The sequence below is a fragment of the Vulpes lagopus genome, chromosome 1, assembly GCF_018345385.1.
Source record: "Vulpes lagopus strain Blue_001 chromosome 1, ASM1834538v1, whole genome shotgun sequence".
In the NCBI taxonomy this organism is placed as follows: Eukaryota; Metazoa; Chordata; class Mammalia; order Carnivora; family Canidae; genus Vulpes; species Vulpes lagopus.
This window is the reverse complement of record NC_054824.1, coordinates 116342135-116359921: the sequence shown is the minus strand read 5'-3', so window position 1 is coordinate 116359921 and position 17787 is coordinate 116342135. Positions and strand designations below refer to the sequence as shown.

At 44.1% G+C, this 17787-nt stretch overlaps 1 protein-coding gene across 3 annotated transcripts in view; it reads right to left on the bottom strand.

The window, feature by feature from the left end:
* Positions 1–17152, bottom strand: part of LPIN2 (lipin 2) — an 89840-nt gene extending 72688 nt beyond the window's left edge. The window contains exon 1 of one of the 3 annotated variants that reach the window (XM_041746250.1): positions 17010–17152. The gene's annotated coding sequence lies outside the window, so the exon portion shown is untranslated. Of the gene's footprint in view, positions 1–11509; positions 11741–16544; positions 16566–17009 lie in introns of those variants that run through there. The other 2 variants (XM_041746239.1, XM_041746228.1) reach the window with 2 other exon arrangements.
* Between the last annotated feature and the right edge of the window lie 635 nt (positions 17153–17787).

Sequence of the window (17787 nt, the reverse complement as noted above, 5' to 3'; positions counted from 1 at the left end):
ACAAAATTCACAGAGTAAGAGATGAAATGATGGCAAAAATCACTAGGCTTAAATTTACAGACATGTAGTGCATTAGGCTTAGATACAAAATTGCTAACATATAAATAAGTTTTCCATTTTGATGGATAGAGATAAAAGTTCTGGGTCAAGAAAATTTTAAGCAAGCACAAACATTTTCAACTAGACATCATATCCTTTTTTTAAAAAAAGATTTATTTGAGAGAAATAGAGCGCTCGAGTGGGGTGAGAGGCAGAGAGAGAAGCAGACTTCCTGCTGAGCAGGGAGCCCCATGCAGGGCTCAAACCTAGGACTCCAGGATCATGACCTGAGCTGAGGGTAGCTGCTTAACTGACTGAGCCACCCAGGCACCCCTAAACATCATATCCTCATGCTAAAAACATTAGCACAGAAGCTCACACCAAGATACTTCCTTTGACTCACTCTCAATCACTCATGCGGTACTCCCTTGTCTATCCCCCCTACCTGGTTTTATAAAATTCTGCTTGATATAGAGGTAGACCCACTTAATTCTCCTGCAAGACTATAAGGTACTTCAAAGCAAGAAGGATGTACTATTCACCTTTTTTCCTTTTGTCCCTGTGCCTCTCAAAACTGGCGCATCTTGTCTAGTGAGAAATCCTAGCCTGCCACCCTGCCTCTGGACCTCTAGGTGGCTTGTGGCTCTGGTTTAATACACAACCTCATCTAATCCTCAGAATAAGGCCATCAGTAGATATTGTTATCTACGTCTTACAGAGGAGACAACTGAGTAAGCTATATGCCAAGCACAAAATCACGAATTTGGGAATTCCTAAGGGCCATGAATGTATTTCTGTTTAATGAGAAGTTATTCTGTATTGAAGAGTTAATACCCACCAAGAACCATATGATACTCTCATTAGATGCAGAGAAAGCATTTGACAAAATACAGCATCCATTCCTGATCAAAACCCTTCAGAGTGTTGGGATAGAGGGAACTTTCCTCGACATCTTAAAGGCCATTTACGAAAAGCCCACAGCAAATATCATTCTCAATGGGGAAGCACTGGGAGCCTTTCCCCTAAGATCAGGAACAAGACAGGGATGTCCACTCTCACCACTGCTGTTCAACATAGTTCTGGAAGTCCTCGCCTCAGCAATCAGACAACAAAAAGACATTAAAGGCATTCAAATTGGCAAAGAAGAAGTCAAACTCTCCCTCTTCGCCGATGACATGATACTCTACATAGAAAACCCAAAAGCCTCCACCCCAAGATTGCTAGAACTCATACAGCAATTTGGTAGTGTGGCAGGATACAAAATCAATGCCCAGAAATCAATGGCATTTCTATACACTAACAATGAGATTGAAGAAAGAGAAATTAAGGAGTCAATCCCATTTACAATTGCACCCAAAAGCATAAGATACCTAGGAATAAACCTAACCAAAGAGGTAAAAGATCTATACCCTAAAAACTACAGAACACTTCTGAAAGAAATTGAGGAAGACACAAAGAGATGGAAAAATATTCCATGCTCATGGATTGGCAGAATTAATATTGTAAAGATGTCAATGTTACCCAGGGCAATTTATACGTTTAATGCAATCCCTATCAAAATACCATGGACTTTCTTCAGAGAGTTAGAACAAATTATTTTAAGATTTGTGTGGAATCAGAAAAGACCCCGAATAGCCAGGGGAATTTTAAAAAAGAAAACCATAGCTGGGGGCATCACAATGCCAGATTTCAGGTTGTACTACAAAGCTGTGGTCATCAAGACAGTGTGGTACTGGCACAAAAACAGACACATAGATCAATGGAACAGAATAGAGAACCCAGAAGTGGACCCTGAAATGTATGGTCATCTAATATTCGATAAAGGAGGAAAGACTATCCATTGGAAGAAAGACAGTCTCTTCAATAAATGGTGCTGGGAAAATTGGACATCCACATGCAGAAGAATGAAACTGGACCACTCTCTTTCACCATACACAAAGATAAACTCAAAATGGATGAGAGATCTAAATGTGAGACAAGAGTCCATCAAAATCATAGAAGGGAACACAGGCAACACCCTCTTTGAACTCGGCCACAGTAACTTCTTGCAAGATACATCCACAAAGGCAAAAGAAACAAAAGCAAAAATGAACTATTGGGACTTCATCAAGATAAGAAGCTTTTGCACAGCAAAGGATACAGTCAACAAAACTAAAAGACAACCTACAGAATGGGAGAAGATATTTGCAAATGACATATCAGATAAAGGGCTAGTTTCCAAAATCTATAAAGAACTTATTAAACTCAACACCAAAGAAACAAACAATCCAATCATGAAATGGGCAAAAGACATGAAGAGAAATCTCACAGAGGAAGACATGGACATGGCCAACATGCACATGAGAAAATGCTCTGCATCACTTGCCATCAGGGAAATACAAATCAAAACCACAATGAGATACCACCTCACACCAGTGAGAATGGGGAAAATTAACAAGGCAGGAAACAACAAATGTTGGAGAGGATGCGGAGAAAAGGGAACCCTCTTACACTGTTGGTGGGAATGTGAACTGGTGCAGCCACTCTGGAAAACTGTGTGGAGGTTCCTCAAAGAGTTAAAAATAGACCTGCCCTACGACCCAGCAATTGCACTGTTGGGGATTTACCCCAAAGATTCAGATGCAATGAAACGCCGGGACACCTGCACCCCGATGTTTCTATCAGCAATGGCCACAATAGCCAAACTGTGGAAGGAGCCTCGGTGTCCATCGAAAGATGAATGGATAAAGAAGATGTAAAAAAAAAAAAAAAAAAAAAAAAAAAAAGAGGATCAGAAAGCAAGGCAGTGCTCAAAACCAGAGCCCACACTGGTGGAGGCATGCCAAAAACAAACAAACAAACAAACAAACAAACAAAAAACATTACAAGACAATTTCCCCAGAGTCAAAAACATGATTTTCCAAGTTGAAAGTTCCTACCAAGTAATCAGCACCAGGGTGGAGAGGTGCCTGCACTGCAGTGGGCTCTACAAAGGCAGTCATGACAGAAAGATGCTACTAGACAATGTTAAAGGCTCCACAGTTTCTTTATGGGCAAAGGACTCAAGAAATCACCATGTGGGCATGGCTCTACAAAGCAGGATGCACATCACACTCTCAATCAGAGAGTGCCCCAATGCCAGCTACCTCCGAAACTTTTCTGAGGACATACAGCTGCAGATGCTTCTGCTTGTGGGAGTGAAGTCTCACCAGATCTAAGAAGCACCTGTATATTCTGAGTGTTTTTCTGTCCTTCTGATCTACAGAGACTGATAACATACTGCCCTCTAGCCAGGTCTGAGTGTACAAAAGCAAGGCCAAGACTGTGGGTTCACAGTGAAGCCAGGTGTGGAAGGCACTTCCCAGGTGTCCTAGCCACTCCCTCCCTGTAAAGGGTACAGGAACCAAGCTGCAAATAACAAATAAAGGCACTTCACCAAAAGATGAGTAAAAGGAGAGAATTTAAAAAGAGATAAAACTGCTTTAAAAAAAAACTGGAAGGGAAAGGATAGAGTGGGAAGGAGAGAGAAACAGAAATTAAAAAGCTTGGGATTTCTCAACAGTAAACAAATCCAAATTCTAAAAACTATTTCCATTCTAGCATTCCATAGCCTACCAATTAAGTATGAGGCTAGAATAAATTTTGAGACAGGTAAGGTCTCAGAATTGACCTCCTGTGAACCCCTTATCAAAAAGCTACAGGAGGATGTGCCCATCAGAATGAGGAAGCAGGCTGACGGAGAACTATCTAGGAAAGAAGACCAACAAAGGTGAGAAACTAACAGGATGCAAGTGAGGTGTTCACTGCTCAGAGTCCTGTAGTTCAGTCAGAAACTGGGGACCTGGGCAGCCCAGGTGGCTCAGGGGTTTAGCGTCGTCTTCAGGCCAGGGCCTGATCCCGGAGACCCGGGATCGAGTCCCACATCAGGCTCCCTGCATGGAGCCTGCTTATCCCTCTGCCTGTGTCTCTTCCTCTCTCTCTCTCTCTCTCTTTGTCTCTCGGTCTCTCATTAATGAATAAATAAAAATCTTTAAAAAAAAAAAAAAAGAAAAGAAAGAAAGAAAAGAAACTGGGGACCTGAATTTGTGATTAATCGCAACAAAACAATGAACTCCAGCGAAAACAAAACTTTGAACTGGTGTAGAAATAAAATCACTGACGGGCTTAAACAGTGCTTGGCCATGAAAACATACACACCTACCATTGAGAAATTAAATTATGATACGATTACATGGGAAGGGTAAAAGGAAGAGTGTGTAAGAAGGGTTATGTAAGAGATGAATCCTCATCTAACACAGTCGGAAATCCACAGAGAATGTCTAAAACTGAAAAACCAAGCTACAGTAGTTTAGGCACATATGCATAGAATTAAATCCCACAAGAAACAGGTAAAAGAGTTGAAAGAAGCTGCTTCTAGGAAGTAGTAATCAGCAGTGGTATTCTTCACTATATATATCTCAAAGTACTATCTGAATTTTATACGAATTTTTAGACATAAAAGATGAAAAAAATTAAAAGATGAATAGAACTATCATGTGATGCAGTCCTATAATAAAGAAACATATGTATAAGGAATAAAAACTACTAGAGAAATGAAAAACAGAAACACCAAGTAAATATGAACACTGTGGGGTTTTGTTTTCAATTAGGAGAAGTTCTTTTCTAGCTCTCCACATCAGCACTGAGCTTTAGATACATCTCATTAAGACAAAACAAATGAACAAGAAAATTTAAATATATAAAGTTCTTATTAAGTTATCTAGTTCATTCACCTGGGAATGGCAAATGTCCTAACAAGAAAGCCATTTTCTTTCTGTGTCAAAGATATTAGCAAAAGATTTAGCCAACATCGATAAGGATGACAGATTTAAAAAAATTATCCACCATTAACAATACAGGCTTATTAGTATTTTTCAAATAGCAGAGAATAAAATACCATGTAGTTTTATAACCTAAGGAAACTTTAATGATAACCAGTTATTAAAGTTTATAGAAAAATTTTAAAGACTTTATGAACTAGTCAGCAAAAGTTTTTTGGTTTTTTTTTTGTTTGTTTGTTTTTTAGTTAAGCACTCATCTGTAGTGCATATACTAGGTATACAGAACAGCTCTGCCTTCTAGATACATAGAAAAGGCTCCACTTACAGGCACAGACAACAAAATTCACAGAGTAAGAGATGAAATGATGGCAAAAATCACTAGGCTTAAATTTACAGACATGTAGTGCATTAGGCTTAGATACAAAATTGCTAACATATAAATAAGTTTTCCATTTTGATGGATAGAGATAAAAGTTCTGGGTCAAGAAAATTTTAAGCAAGCACAAACATTTTCAACTAGACATCATATCCTTTTTTTAAAAAAGATTTATTTGAGAGAAATAGAGCGCTCGAGTGGGGTGAGAGGCAGAGAGAGAAGCAGACTTCCTGCTGAGCAGGGAGCCCCATGCAGGGCTCAAACCTAGGACTCCAGGATCATGACCTGAGCTGAGGGTAGCTGCTTAACTGACTGAGCCACCCAGGCACCCCTAAACATCATATCCTCATGCTAAAAACATTAGCACAGAAGCTCACACCAAGATACTTCCTTTGACTCACTCTCAATCACTCATGCGGTACTCCCTTGTCTATCCCCCCTACCTGGTTTTATAAAATTCTGCTTGATATAGAGGTAGACCCACTTAATTCTCCTGCAAGACTATAAGGTACTTCAAAGCAAGAAGGATGTACTATTCACCTTTTTTCCTTTTGTCCCTGTGCCTCTCAAAACTGGCGCATCTTGTCTAGTGAGAAATCCTAGCCTGCCACCCTGCCTCTGGACCTCTAGGTGGCTTGTGGCTCTGGTTTAATACACAACCTCATCTAATCCTCAGAATAAGGCCATCAGTAGATATTGTTATCTACGTCTTACAGAGGAGACAACTGAGTAAGCTATATGCCAAGCACAAAATCACGAATTTGGGAATTCCTAAGGGCCATGAATGTATTTCTGTTTAATGAGAAGTTATTCTGTATTGAAGAGTTAATACCCACCAAGAACCATATGATACTCTCATTAGATGCAGAGAAAGCATTTGACAAAATACAGCATCCATTCCTGATCAAAACCCTTCAGAGTGTTGGGATAGAGGGAACTTTCCTCGACATCTTAAAGGCCATTTACGAAAAGCCCACAGCAAATATCATTCTCAATGGGGAAGCACTGGGAGCCTTTCCCCTAAGATCAGGAACAAGACAGGGATGTCCACTCTCACCACTGCTGTTCAACATAGTTCTGGAAGTCCTCGCCTCAGCAATCAGACAACAAAAAGACATTAAAGGCATTCAAATTGGCAAAGAAGAAGTCAAACTCTCCCTCTTCGCCGATGACATGATACTCTACATAGAAAACCCAAAAGCCTCCACCCCAAGATTGCTAGAACTCATACAGCAATTTGGTAGTGTGGCAGGATACAAAATCAATGCCCAGAAATCAATGGCATTTCTATACACTAACAATGAGATTGAAGAAAGAGAAATTAAGGAGTCAATCCCATTTACAATTGCACCCAAAAGCATAAGATACCTAGGAATAAACCTAACCAAAGAGGTAAAAGATCTATACCCTAAAAACTACAGAACACTTCTGAAAGAAATTGAGGAAGACACAAAGAGATGGAAAAATATTCCATGCTCATGGATTGGCAGAATTAATATTGTAAAGATGTCAATGTTACCCAGGGCAATTTATACGTTTAATGCAATCCCTATCAAAATACCATGGACTTTCTTCAGAGAGTTAGAACAAATTATTTTAAGATTTGTGTGGAATCAGAAAAGACCCCGAATAGCCAGGGGAATTTTAAAAAAGAAAACCATAGCTGGGGGCATCACAATGCCAGATTTCAGGTTGTACTACAAAGCTGTGGTCATCAAGACAGTGTGGTACTGGCACAAAAACAGACACATAGATCAATGGAACAGAATAGAGAACCCAGAAGTGGACCCTGAAATGTATGGTCATCTAATATTCGATAAAGGAGGAAAGACTATCCATTGGAAGAAAGACAGTCTCTTCAATAAATGGTGCTGGGAAAATTGGACATCCACATGCAGAAGAATGAAACTGGACCACTCTCTTTCACCATACACAAAGATAAACTCAAAATGGATGAGAGATCTAAATGTGAGACAAGAGTCCATCAAAATCATAGAAGGGAACACAGGCAACACCCTCTTTGAACTCGGCCACAGTAACTTCTTGCAAGATACATCCACAAAGGCAAAAGAAACAAAAGCAAAAATGAACTATTGGGACTTCATCAAGATAAGAAGCTTTTGCACAGCAAAGGATACAGTCAACAAAACTAAAAGACAACCTACAGAATGGGAGAAGATATTTGCAAATGACATATCAGATAAAGGGCTAGTTTCCAAAATCTATAAAGAACTTATTAAACTCAACACCAAAGAAACAAACAATCCAATCATGAAATGGGCAAAAGACATGAAGAGAAATCTCACAGAGGAAGACATGGACATGGCCAACATGCACATGAGAAAATGCTCTGCATCACTTGCCATCAGGGAAATACAAATCAAAACCACAATGAGATACCACCTCACACCAGTGAGAATGGGGAAAATTAACAAGGCAGGAAACAACAAATGTTGGAGAGGATGCGGAGAAAAGGGAACCCTCTTACACTGTTGGTGGGAATGTGAACTGGTGCAGCCACTCTGGAAAACTGTGTGGAGGTTCCTCAAAGAGTTAAAAATAGACCTGCCCTACGACCCAGCAATTGCACTGTTGGGGATTTACCCCAAAGATTCAGATGCAATGAAACGCCGGGACACCTGCACCCCGATGTTTCTATCAGCAATGGCCACAATAGCCAAACTGTGGAAGGAGCCTCGGTGTCCATCGAAAGATGAATGGATAAAGAAGATGTAAAAAAAAAAAAAAAAAAAAAAAAAAAAGAAGATGTGGTTTATGTATACAATGGAATATTACTCAGCAATTAGAAACGACAAATACCCACCATTTGCTTCAACGTGGATGGAACTGGAGGGTATTATGCTGAGTGAAATAAGTCAATCGGAGAAGGACAGTGTATGTTCTCATTCATTTGGGGAATATGAATAATAGTGAAAGGGAATATAAAGGAAGGGAAAAGAAATGTTGGGAAATATCAGGAAGGGAGACAGAACATAAAGACTCCTAACTCGGGGAAACGAACTAGGGGTGGTGGAAGGGGAGGAGGGCGGGTGTTGGAGGGGAATGGGTGACGGGCACTGAGGTGGACACTTGACGGGATGAGCACTGGGTGTTTTTCTGTATGTTGGTAAATGAACACCAATAAAAATTAATTAAAAAAAAAAAAGAAGAGTTAATACCCAATCATTGATTTATTCAATTACAGTGAGTAAAACACCATTAAAATTCCATCAGAGCGAACTCTATCTGTAGATAGTTACTGAGTCAAACGATATACTGAAGAAAGTGCCAATTTATAAAAAAACAAATCTGTTCAAAAATGCAAACTCAGATACTCAACAATACTAGGGGTTTCAGCTGGCTACCCACAATGTGATGGGACAAGTGTTCCTAAATGGAGTAATAGGCTAGAAGCTCTGTCCAGCTCTGAAATGCTGTTACTCAGGGCTCCTATGCATAATCCAGTCCCACATAAAGCAAGGGTTATGGAGTTTACTTCTTGTATAAAAAACAGTCAAAATTAGCAGGGAAAATCCTTCAAGAAGACATCATGTTGAATACAGACAAACCATGTCTCAAAAAGTCCAACTGATCCTATTTCTTCCTCCCAATACTAAAAAGAACTGACTTTCTGTCAAGCTGAGCCAGAGACCAAAATTCAGCTAGAGTTTAGGGGCCATGTGTTGTTGTTGTTGTTGTTGTTTTTAAGATTTTATTTATTTATTCATGAGAAAGAGAGAAAGGCAGAGACACAGGCAGAGGGAGAAGCAGGCTCCATACAGGGAACCTGACGTGGGACTTGATCCCGGTCTCCAGGATCAGGCCCTGGGCTGAAGGCGGCGCTAAACCGCTGAGCCACCAGGGCTGCCCTAGCGGCCATGTTTTTAAACACCAGATCCCAACTCAGCCCAGCTATATGCTCATGTTACAGAGGCAGGCAGAAGAGTATCAGCTTCATATCATCCAACTCATTCTAGACCCAGCACCACCAAGTGGGGTTAGTCAGGCCATCTCCTTTGCCTTCTTGGTGGTTTTGCATATATAAATGATTCAGAGAAACCCAGAGCTCCTATACAGTAGGTGCTATGCTTTCTATTAGCAGTTTATAGATGCTGAGGTTAAGAATAAGTTCCCCAGTTCTACCTAATAAAGTCAAAACAAAACTGTTTCCCCAAATTGGTTTTGGCATGTCAATCAGATTCACGAGTATTCTTATCGTTCTTGGGCAGTGTGGTGGCATGGGAGCAAGGACAATGGAATGAGATCAAGGTCAGTACACAGTCACATGCCTTTGGCAAATCTCTTTCAGCTTCACAGTCTTCACCTAAAAAATGCAGCTATCTCTACCATGCATAGTTATTGTGCCTCTTAAGAGAGAATTTATATAAAACATAACGCCTCACCCAAAGATGTTCAATAATGTAACTGTAATGACAATCTTTTACAAACATTAAACATCTCCTAGAAACAGTGTTCCTAAAAAGTAGCCATCAGCACCATTTTAAGGACTGAGTCTCAGTGAACAGAGTATATTAAAGACACCAAAATTCCAAATGTTTACTTTTCAAATACTGCCACTTAGACAGGATATTTTGAATTCGTTGAACCAGTTAGAAAACCTAACAACAAAAAATCACTCCTTTCTTATAAAGCATCTGTTTAATACACATTTTAAATTATAAAATAAAGAGCTTTCAGGGTGCCTAGGTGGCACAGTTAGTTAAGCATCCAACTCTTGGTTTCAGCTCAGGTCACGATCTCAGAGTCATGAGACCAAGCCCAAATCAAGCTTCGAGCTCAGCACATAGTCTGCTTGAGAGATTCTCTCCCTCTTTACTTCCCTTGCTCACTCTCTCTAAAGAAATAAAATATTTTATTTTTAAAAAAATAAAAGAGAGCTTTTTATTTAGAAAGTATATGTATAAAAAAGAAAGTATTTATATACTTCTCTAGATAAGTCCTGTTCCTGTGTAGTTCGCATGTAAACAGATGTTATGGCTATAATTATAATGTCCATTCGCTAAGTATTATTCAAAAAAATGTTGAGATTAAAGTAATTTAAAAAGATATGGGTGGCTCAGTGGTTGAGCATAGGCCTTTGGCTCAGGTCGTGACCTCAGGGTCCTAGAATGGAGTCCACATCAGGCTCCCAGTAGGGAGCCTGCCTCTCTCTGTGTCTCTCATGAATAAATAACTAATAAATAAATATACAGACTCAGCTGTTGCGGAAAGTAACATACCACAATTCAAAGAGCTCCAATTCAGAGTTCATAATTCATATCTACTATTTCATGGTTTTGCTGCCTGAGATTCCTATTTATTAAGTAGGCTCCATGCATGGGGCTTGAACTCACAACCCAGAGATCAAGACCTGTGCTGAAATCAACAGAATGAGCCACCCAGGTGCCCTAAAAGGCTAAACTTAATAAATTATGTCCAAATACCTGATAAGACCTATTCACATTCTGGATACTTCTCTTTTAGAATCAGTAAACACCAAGTCTCTATTATAGCTGGACACATCTATCTTGCCAGGTGCAACACATGTCACATCATAATGCGCTGAAGAGAGTAGAGCCATCATGGAATTGTACAATTCCACTGTTTATTCAGGAGTATAAAGAAGGCTTTTAGGTAGGTTTCAATTCCAGATTAACCAATGAATTTATGATTCTTTCTATAAAAAAGAAAATATTTTGGGCAGCACGGGTGGCTCGGCGGTTTAGCGCCACCTTCAGCCCAGGGCGTGATCCTGGAGACCTAGGATCGAGTCCCGCATTGGGCTCCCAGCATGAAGCCTGCTTCTCCCTCTGCCTGTGTCTCTGCCTCTCTCTCTCTCTCTCTCTCTCTCTCTGTCTCTCATAAATAAATAAATAAAATCTTTAAAAAAGAAAACATTTTGCTACAGATCTAAAAACAGAGGTTTAAAAAGATATTTAAATCAATTATCCCATTATATTTCAGAAATAAGTAAAAGCAGAAACTCTGTCACTAAAATTACTTAGAACCATATACCTATCTTTCTTCTGAGTAAAATCACTGAAGGACGCTTTTCCCATGCTCAGCTTCTCTTCATCTAACAATTACTTAGTTATGACCATCAAAACCAAATAATTTTTAAACCTAGATACTGGTACCCCTTCTTTTTTGAAATACTATGTCTTTAATCATGTTTCTTAAACTTTTTAAAACCATATCCCTTTACACTCCTTATAATGTAACTTAATATTTCAACTAAATTCACAAGTGACCCCAAAAGTTAAGAATCAAAACAATGGGAGACAGCACAACAAACCTTCAAAGAATTTCCACCACCCTGCAAATAAACAGGTCTGCACAGCCACTCCAGCTCACTCTAGTGGATCTTTCTGAACATCAACCTATGAAGGTCTGTCCTTTCATCTTTCTCCATCGGTTAACTTTTAAAATCAACAGATCCTATCCTCAGGTGTTCAGGTTTGAACGTTCTTTCCTCCTCTCCTCAAATCCAACTTTCTCTACTACAATCTGACAAACCTTTCAGGCTAGCTTCTTATCACTTCTATTCAACAGTCCATCTCTCCCCTACTCCTTCTCTTAGTTACACATTTACAAAAAGGAGGCAAACTAGCACTGCCTGCAGGCCACACAGGGTGTTTGAAAATTAAGGAGACAGTAGTTATTTACTTTAATATCAACTAACAGCTAGAGGAATGCCACAGATGACTTAAGAGCAAATACACAGTAACACAACAAGATCAATGTCTCTTACAGCTAAAGTTCATGGAGGAAAGTGAGTATTGAAAATTAGTAAATGTTTGGGGCAGGTGGAGACAGTAGGGAGCAAACTGATATGAGAGAACGGAGATGGGAAAAATACATTTGCTAAAACAGGTGAGAATGGATCACTGGAGATTCTTGAACAGGAAAGATTTAAAAAAAAATGCCAGGAGTTGAAAACAAGTTAAAATTTATAAATCACTTTAAATTTTACGTATGCTTTGCCTGGCTGAAAAAAATAATTCGAGGCAGTTCAGGCAAATACACCTATTACTAAACAATAAAATAAAATTGGTACAAAAACAAAGAATATGAATTAAAGACAGGAAACTAGGTTACTATTCATAAAATCAACTACAGTAACTACAGAAGTAAAGACTTTCTAAACTGTTCAAATATGCCAACAAGTCAGATTAAGGCAATCCTCCAGCTACCTGAACATCATTAGGTAGGCTTTTCTATGAGCAGGTGTTCATCCTCCAAAGAAGGAGAAAAGCCTAATTTGGATGATTCATGTTGAAAATACAGAACAATACAGATAAATATAAACACCACATAATAAAGTTCTGAATTCAAAGATTACAAAAATAGTTACATCTATCCTAAATGGATTTTTAAAAGATCTCTATGAATCCCCCATTTTTCTAACACATTTATGTAGTCTCTCAACTTACAAGTTTGACCTGAATAAAAATAATTTTAGAAAACCGTACTTCTAACATATAACCCACCTTGTCTTTCAGCTGTATCCTCCTTGTACAGAGGTAAAATTTGGTAGCAAAAGGAGCTGATGCTGTAACCATTCTGTTATGCTTTACAGATTCAATGATTTCTGGCTCCTTCATTTTCTTGGTAATAATTTTAACACCAATTTAAATTGACAAAAATAGGAGGACAGAAATTCAGTATCCAGGGGCTTTACAGGAAAAAGAATCTAAATCGTAGTCAATGAATCAAATTTAAAAACTGTATCTTATCTTCATTCTAATCCTCAAAGTCACATTCAGAGCTTTATCTTGCATTGCCACACAGCTTATCTCCTAACAGATTCTTTTTTCCTTCTTCCTTATAGATAGGCTGAAAAGAGCAGAATCATCCAGTCACAGAATTTCAAAGCAGAGGCAAGCCATATGGGCCAAGCTTTCCGTGGTTGGGCAGGATCAAGTTAGCCAGAGGTGAGGAGCACAGAGCTGGAATGGCCCCACCACACCCAGGTTGCCACTGACTCTCAGAGACACCTAAGCTGCTTCATTTGGACCTCAGCGGTGAGCGACTTTCTCTCACACATTTGTCTTCAAGAGTAAAGGAGCGTACACATGTAAAGTGTTCAGTGTTAGTAATAGTGCGTCAGTAAAAAGAATAAAGAATCAAATTGACAGCAGGGGAGGTAGATTCCAAGAAGTGCAGTTAACTGCTAGCAAAGCCACCAAGAAATCTTATTTGAAGGCCTTCTGATACAGCCATAAAGCTTACTACTCCAGCCTATAATAATTATCCTCAAAGTTTTAATATGACAATCCATATAGGATTCTGTCAACTGGAGGCTCTCTGCCTATGAACCTGTGAGTTATTTTCGTTATGTTGGTGGCAAATGACAGCTGAAAGACTCTGGGGCTAATAAAACAGATAAAAATGGGCTTTCAAAACAAACGTCCCAAACCACGGTCTAGCCATTCACTGGCAAGATAATAAGCATACACATACACATACACACACACACACACACACACACACACACACACACACATGCAATGACAGCTATCGGGTCAGAGCAAAAAGGGGAGGATTTAAATTAAAGGCAGGCAGGTGGACCTAAGTCAGACTTAAAGAAAAACCTTCTGACTTACATCACTAAGCACCTAAGGGAGGTGCTGAATCTATCTCCCCACAAGACAAAGCTTCCAGCTAAGTGTCACTGTGCTGCCTTATATGAGGAAATACTGTATACAAAACAGCATACCCAGGGGAAATAGCTGTTGACACAGAGCGCCAAGCTATCTTTAAACCAAATATTAATATTTAAAATAAGCATTGCAAAATCTTCCCTGCTAAGACTCATGAGCTTAATTTAACCTTTTACCATCTCTAATGCGTGGCACCCTCAGGATTATTCAACCAAAGCTCACAGCTCAGGAAAGTTGAGTGAACTCCTTCAGGAAGTGCCACCAGCTCTCAGGTCACTGGTAAGAACACATATACACACTGCTGCTTCCTACCTTTATTCAACAGACCTCCATGGAGGTTTTTCTAAAAGTTGGGTCTGCATTTGGTACCAGGGAGCTACCAAAGTCTGGCCTTGGAGGACCTTCAGTCCAGTGCAGATGACAGTCCACTCAGTAAACCAAAAATTACAATACAGGGTGAGGAGTTCCTTCACTGCTACATTCTTGGGGCAATGAAGGACACAACGCCCAGCTGACTCTGTTAATTGTTTCTCAACAGTGGCTTTACTATAGAGTTGAATGGTTTTCAAATGTTCCCATTTCCAGTTCCTCTTAAACATAAAGCTTCTCTGTTGGTTCTCAACTCTGCCATCACGTTAGAACATTTCATTTCCAGCATTCCACAGCTCTATCAACATTTACTTACACTTCAGTCTGACAGATCACAATTAACCATACATTAGTTGGAAGAAGCCACCCACACTGGCCAGTGTAATTTCATAGATGGCCTCAGGCCTGCTTTTTATACTCAGGCTGGGACTGAGGTGGACTGCCCTTCAGGCAAAGTGAGGATGCTTCACTAGGCGAACACCAGAATCCTTCCCCTGCGCCTTGTGGGCTCTGCCGCCCCCCCCACATCAGCATGGCCCCCCCACCTCCCACTCCACCTCACCCTCACCTCCCACTCCAGCATCGCCCCCACCTCGGCATCACCCCCGTACCTCGGCATCCCCCCACCTTAGCATGGCCCCCCACCTCAACCTCCCCTCCCACTCCAGCATCACCCCACCACCTCAGCATGGCCTTCTTACCTCAGCATTCCCCCACCTCGGCATCACCCCCCTATCTCAGCATCCCCCCCCCGACCTCGGCATCACCCCCCTACCTCAGCATCCCCCCCCACCTCGGCATCGCCCCCCTACCTCAGCATCCCCCCCACTCCAGCATCCCCCCACCACCTCAGCATGGCCTCCTTACCTCAGCATTCCCCCACCTCGGCATCACCCCCCCATCTCAGCATCCCCCCCACCTTGGCATCGCCCCCCTACCTCAGCATCCCCCCTACTCCAGCATCACCCCACCACCTCAGCATGGCCTCCTTACCTCAGCATTCCCCCACCTCGGCATCACCCCCCTATCTCAGCATCCCCCCCCACCTCGGCATCGCCCCCCTACCTCAGCATCCTCCCCACTCCAGCATCCCCCCACCATCTCAGCATGGCCTCCTTACCTCAGCATTCCCCCACCTCGGCATCACCCCCCTATCTCAGCATCCCCCCCCACCTCGGCATCGCCCCCCTACCTCAGCATCCCCCCCACTCCAGCATCCCCCCACCACCTCAGCATGGCCTCCTTACCTCAGCATTCCCCCACCTCGGCATCACCCCCCCTATCTCAGCATCCCCCCCCCCACCTCGGCATCGCCCCCCTACCTCAGCATCCCCCCACCACCTCAGCATGGCCTCCTTACCTCAGCATTCCCCCACCTCGGCATCACCCCCCTATCTCAGCATCCCCCCCCCACCTCGGCATCGCCCCCCTACCTCAGCATCCCCCCCACTCAGCATCCCCCCACCACCTCAGCATGGCCTCCTTACCTCAGCATTCCCCCACCTCGGCATCACCCCCCCATCTCAGCATCCCCCCCCACCTCGGCATCGGCCCCCTACCTCAGCATCCCCCCCCACCTCAGCCTCACCTCCCACTCCAGCATCACCCCACCACCTCAGCACGGGCCCCCACCTAGGTATCGCCCCCCTACCTCAGCAGCCCCCTACCTCAGCAGCCCCCCCCACTTCCGTATCTCCCCCCACCCCACCCCAGCATCGCCTGCCACACTTTTCATTCTTAAGCCACTAAACTCAGACCATCGACATACAAACCATATGGGCCACTAAATAATTTGTAAATATTTCAAATGTATCTCAAAACTGCATTGTCAAAGAATTATGAACCAGCCAGGCGAGATATTCAATAAACAGTTAACACGGGGCATCTCTACTGGGCAAAGAGCTGCAATAGGACCTGGCCTGACACCAAGACTCTCAAGAGACTCTTTTTCGGTCTAAAACAAACAGGTTTGGAAAAATCATCCGGAAATGCACAATTTAAAATTAGTAGAGCGGCTTAAGTAACCCTTCCTATAGCATTTGCAAACATTCAGACTTCCAGCACTTTCTGAAAGGAAGGGTGATCTTTCCGGTCCTGGTTCTTAAGTGTGCCTTCAAAATGTCATACGAAATTCTCAAGGAGAATATTCTCAATTTGTTCAGAAGAGCGGAGAAAATGGTGACCCTCGGGGTTAAAAGTTGAGAGAGAGGCCCCTGCTCTGAAACTGGCTCTTAACACGTTCGCTACAGACAGATGTGTCGAGGGGAACGGGGCTTCGAGAAGCGAGAGACGACTCACACTCGGGGCCGGGTCCACAAGCCGGAGGCAGAGACGCGGGGCGAACGGCCGGCCGGGGACGGGGACCAGCAACTTCCCGGCTCGGCTCCCCGCGGCTCACGTGCGCCGGCCCCCTCCCCCGGGGGCGGGGGCGGGGGCGGGGGCGGCTCGCGCGGCCTCCAGCCGGGCCCCCTCGCCGCGCGCCGCTCGGCCGCGCGTCACCCCGGCCTCCGCTCCGGCCTGCGCGCAGCACCCCGCGAGCTGGGGGCGCCCTCCGTGACCGCCCCTCGGGCCGCGGCGGGGGCACCCGGACGCTTCAGGCTCTCCCCGTCCCCGTCCGCCCCGCGCCCCCACCGCAGCCCACCCCGCGCGCCGAGCGGCCTACGTGACGGCGGCGGCGGCGGCGGCGGCGACGCGGGGGCAGGGGTCCCGGCCTCCCCCGAGCGCCGAGGCCGCGCCGCGCCTGGGGGGCCCGCGCCCGCTTACCTGCGGCGGCTCCGCTCCCGACCCGCGCCGGCGCCCGCGGGCGGCCGAGGGGAGGCGGCGGCTGGACGGCGCGCTCGCCGGGGGCTGAGGGGGCGGGGCCGGCCGAGGACGCGCGCGAGGCCCGGGCGCCCGCCGCCGCCGCTGCCTCCGGAGCCGCCTGGGCCGCAGCCGAGCCGGGCGGCCCTCATGAATGGGACGCGGCGGCGGCGGCGGCGGCGGCCGAGCGGCGGGCGGGCAGGCGGCGCGCAGGCCCCTCCCCGGCCACGTGACGCCGCGCTCGGCCGCCGCCTCCCGGCCGCGCGGCGCCCTAGCTGCCTCCCGCCCGGGCCCGGGCCCGCGCTCGCCCGGCGCGCGGCGGCGGCGGCGGCGGCGGCTGCTCCTCTCCTGCGCCGCGGGGCCCGGAGCCCCGGCCTCTAGCTCGGCGCAACGCTAGCGGTGCTTTTCTAAAAAGAAAAAAAAAACTTTCTGCTGGACCCCATGGCAACGTTGCGGCGCGTCAGGTGGAACTTAGAGCCCGACTGCCAAAAAGAGAGACGGGCGAGCAAAATATTAAAGTGTGAAAAAGGGCAGCCCGGGTGGCTCAGCGGTTTGGCGCCGCCTTCAGCCCGGGGCCTCATCCTGGAGACCCGGGATCGAGTCCCACGTCGGGCTCCCTGCATGGAGCCTGCTTCTCCCTCTGCCTCTCTCTGTCTCTCATGAATAAATAAATAAAATCTTTAAAAAATAAAGTGCAAAAAAAAAAAGGTATAGAGTTGAATGCTTCATAATCCACTTGTGA